General features: G+C 41.8%; 1 protein-coding gene across 1 annotated transcript in view; it reads left to right on the plus strand.

The window, feature by feature from the left end:
• Positions 1–4,715, plus strand: part of kcng2 (potassium voltage-gated channel, subfamily G, member 2) — a gene marked incomplete at both ends in the record, with an annotated part of 16,534 nt that overhangs the window by 11,200 nt on the left and 619 nt on the right.

A 4,715-nucleotide genomic window follows, 5' to 3' on the forward strand; every position in this document is an offset into this window, starting at 1 on the left:
AATATTATCTTTTTAATTTGTCATCAGATATTACATTTATTACACTGTACAAATGAGCCAAAATAAAGCTGTTACGTTTTAAGGAAAACTGTGTACATTTAAGCCAGCTAAAGATCTTTTGTTGAGATAACTTATCGTTCAAATGTAATATACTGTAGCTACAAGTTTTGAGTTATACATAACCTACTAAGATTTCCAAAAAAGGAAAAGTTTCGGCAACTTATTTTTTCGTTAGTTTATCAGACAGTTTTAATAAAGTTTGATGTTTGAATCAACGATGTGAACGACTTGGTTTGGTTCGTTATCTGTATGACAGAGAATTAGTTGTTAGAACTCAAACGGGTCTATATGAAAGTTATATTTTTTACATACGAAAGATAAGTTATCTCAACATCAGTTGGCTTAAAAGCAGCCATTTTTCTTTTAAACTTAAGAGTTTTAGTTGGCCTCAAAATTAAAAGACAGCTCCCAAATGTTTTCAATTTAACAGTGTACCTGCAACACTTCACTCTTCAATTGCACACATCTACATTTCTAAACGCCATATCTGTGCTTTGTGTTAAGTGCAATCTAGAAAATCCTAACACGCTTAATGAAAATGTTAGCTATGGTGAGCATTACCTGACAAGCCTCATTATATCAACATTAGTTAGCGTGCTGCCATCACAAATTAGCCCAAAGCGCTACTGTGCCTATACAGCTTGCGCCTCCCTCACCCACTGAGTGGGAGACAGTATGCTGCCTACCCTGTGTGCAATTTATTGAAAAGCTCGGCGAGGAGGATGTGCGCTGCTCTTGATTGGAGGTGGGGAAATTAATCAGACGTGCATTTGCCAAAGCATCCTCAAAACAGCCTCCATCCATGAAGCCTTCTTTCATGTTGGCAAAAAACCCACATACACTGCACACTTCAAATTAAAGGGCAACAACATCCTCAAATTTGGCTAGAAACCTTCCTTCCAGAAAACGGATGCAACAGAGTGAGGAAAGCATTGTCGGTGGGAGGCCTTCCTACGTTGTGTGGGACTTGAAGGGTCAGGGGACTCGCTGGTAGTCAAGGCAATTAGAAACTACTGTCAGACTCTCAGGAGGGCTGTTTACATTCTTTCAACATAATTAGCAAAAGTATTTCTACATTTTTGCCGTTCGTTTAAACGACAACTGCGTTTTGGGGGGGCTGCACATTTAGAATCAGGGATCCACAGTTAAATCTTTTGGATGCGCAACTCCAGCGTCACAGTGTAAACTAGCACAGTGGGGACCCTGTGGAAACGGTGACAATGTCGTCTAATGTATATGCTAAACTTTTTAAAACACGCAATGGGAGACCTTTCCCCTTTCTAGCGAGTCACTAGGAGTCACTGATAGTCACTAGGAGCATGTTTAAGGCCCTTGGAGAGAGTCACCTTTGTTGTAGATGGGCTGGCAGAGACTTGGACTGTTGCCTGTCTAATAAGCATACAGTATAGAGATGGCTTGTGGAAGAGACAGAGAAAAGTGTTGAAATGCAATGCAGCCAGCAGAACAATGACAGTCAGACAGACAGAGCCCAGCGAGGTAAACAAATGAAAGCATGAAAATAAATCCATTAGAAAGCATTGGCTGTGCCGACGAGGAACAGAGCCAGCTCGGCACTCGATGTCATCCCGTTGTGTTTATCACACCCACTCTAACTTATCTGTTTGGGGGATCAGAAGGTGAGCCGTCGCTGCCTGCAGTGTTTGTGCTCGCATGCTTGTCTTCAGCCTGTGACAGGGTCAGATTCCCCCCTGATCGCTGCAGACGTATAATTGCGATGCTTTTAATTTGATCCTTTGGCGTGCACATCAGAGGCTGCTCAGCGTGGAGGAGGTGGATGGGGCTGGTATTGGGGTGGGTGGGGGGTGGAAAAGCACTCTGCCAGAAAGCCTCCCCGACAGAGAACAAAACAAATAACGCTGGTCACATCCCAAGCAAAAGGGACTGTATTGGTGACACGTGTCATTAGCAGAAGGACTCCACTGTGGACGCGGCAGAGCAGAATGATGAAGGAGGTGTGAAACATACTGTTGAAATCGTAAAAAAAATTTAAAAAATTGTGAAATGTCCTTAAGGATTTGGAAAGTGGCACATTTGATTTATTTTTGGCTCAGACTCTTATTGCTTTGGATGTGAAATGACAGCATGTGGTTAGAGGGTGGACTGCAGCAACGATTTCAATCACTTCAGGATTGAACTTGTTGCTTGTTTCTTTAGCTTCCACGCGTCCTAGGAAAACTGCTATACAGAAAGAAATCTTTTGCATTGCTAGGGCTTAAAGGAATCCTTCACCCATACGGAACCGACGTTCTTCTTCCCTCAGTCTTTCCTTAGTCTTCCCTTGGCCCAGCTGTCCTGTCAATCCTAACCTTACATTTTTGATGTCACACTAGTCAAATGTAGGTTTTTTTTTTGACACGCTCAGAAATGTGTACTCTACAAGTCGCAGGCCGGATTAAATCCTCTCGCCGTATGTTTGACACCACTGGGTTAGACAGTGAAACATAAAACACTCTTTCTGCCTTTTCTCAGGCTAGGATGAACCGATTTCAAAAATGTTTGCACATTTATACAACGTAGGATCTCAGAGTTCAATACACCTTCATATTCCCACTGGTGAAGTAGGTCTTTAAAGGTGGATTGACAACCCAGTCATCGGGTGTGTGATGGGTTAGAGAGAGAAGAAGATGGGAAAATGTGATACTGACGATATGATCTACACTTCAGAGGAGAGCAGATGTATAATTGACCTCAGACTGAATAGAGAGGCTAGTTTGCTGGATATAATTATATTCGGCGTAACACTGTTGCCTCTATAATCCATCCAAATGTTTTTGGTATTCTTAGGAGACAAAGAAGGCAGACAATTTTTTTTAAAAATTGGCTCAAAATCTACTCGTTTCACATTTCAAAATAAAGGAATTGTTAGCAGCTGGCCAGGGAGCTACGGCACAGTCGTTGCTGAGGCAGAACAAACGACTCCCCGTTGTTCATTTGAATTGAACTCACTGTGGACTCGCCAATGGAGGATTTCTCATGCGACACTGACTGAAAGGAATACACACATGTTATTCTCTGAATGTTGATAACTGAGATTTGGGAGGGAGCTGAATTTAAACAAGCCTTGGTGGAGCATCACTTGTAAGGCTCTATTTAAAGGATTTTTTTTTGCCAAGAAAACATGCCCGGGGGGGAGGGGGGGGGGGGGGGATGCTGCTGTAGAATGTATTATATTGTCTCTGAAATGCAATTTTACTAAAGATTTTTATTCCAACAAATTCAATTACAACACAGCACAGTGTTGCAAAGTTGCTCTGTGGAGGTCGGACGAGGGCACATTAGTCGTTTCTACCCCAAACCCCTGGGACAGAAACTAATTCAAACTAGCCTTTGGGGACTTTACATTCAGTTACAAACAGTGTACACGCTCAAAACAGCTAGTGCTCTCAGAGGGGGTCATTCTGGATGGTGGACGACCAAAAAAACATATCTGCTTCAACTGGTAGGGGATCTGCGTTCAGTTGGACTCTGACATCTCCGTAATTGCGTCACTAATGAAACGAACACATCAGTCGGCTGGCATAGCTTTACCACTTTTGATCATGATGACTACTTTTACAAGTCGACATAGCAGTTTTATTGCTCCTTTGCTGCTGCAGTAGGAAAAACTGCAACTCCAGCTTTCCCGATTAGTGGTTTACTTGGTCCTTAATGGGTTCAGTAAGGGGGGGGGGGGGGGGAATGCAATATGCAAAAATAAGCCAACACTAAAAAATGCATGAGGTCCAATCTGGGAGGATGTCAGTCGGTTGGAATGACGTCTCCACAGAGCAAAATGCTAAGGGAAATGGTTTGTTAATGCTTTCACTCTTGTGCACATTCATACCTGGAGACAACCTTTCCAACAGTGGTGTATGTAGCTTCCACACTAATGGCTCGCTTATTTCATCATTTGTTTCTGCACAACCACAGAAGTCTCTATACGAATATATCTGAGCCACAAAACACAGCGGGGGGGGGGGGAGTCTGAAAATATTCACAAAGTTTCAGAGATGCCTATTGCACAGTGTTACATGCCTTTCCACAGAGAGAAGATTGCACAGTTTAAAAACGAAAAAATCTGAAGAAAAGTTTTTCCTCATTGGGTGATTGCCTCCACATATTCTTCTGTTCTAATTAATCCACACATAATTAACTGACAAAAATGGAGGAATTAATATTTTTTTTTGTTAATTAACAGCACTTAAGTTAATGCAGCAAAATGAAAAAGCATATTAGGCCTAACTCCACACTTTCTTTTTTCAGTCTCCTCCAAGGGTGACTTTGGCTATACAACAAAGTCATCTCTTATAATTATATTTTTAAATATGTATGAATGCCATTTCAGCAGCCGTGAAAAGAGCACATTTCAGCTGTGGTTCTTTTAAGTATCCACAGTCAAAGTTTATATCAATCACGGCTGACTCTGGTAGGACAGTTCATTCTTTACGAAACATTCACTACACAACTTCCCCCTCTTGATCACTCAATGTTTGATGTATAAGTCGGTGAGGTTTATGAGATGTGATAATCAAAGCCTTTGTTTTACGCTCCATGAATCTTTCAGCACCCTTTTCTTTGTGGTGTGTTGCTCTGTGATACAACAGAATCACTTTGCTGTTGTGAGATCAAATGCATCAAGTCTGTCAACGAGAAAA

This window comes from Ammodytes marinus, assembly GCF_949987685.1.
Source record: "Ammodytes marinus genome assembly, chromosome: 17".
In the NCBI taxonomy this organism is placed as follows: Eukaryota; Metazoa; Chordata; class Actinopteri; order Uranoscopiformes; family Ammodytidae; genus Ammodytes; species Ammodytes marinus.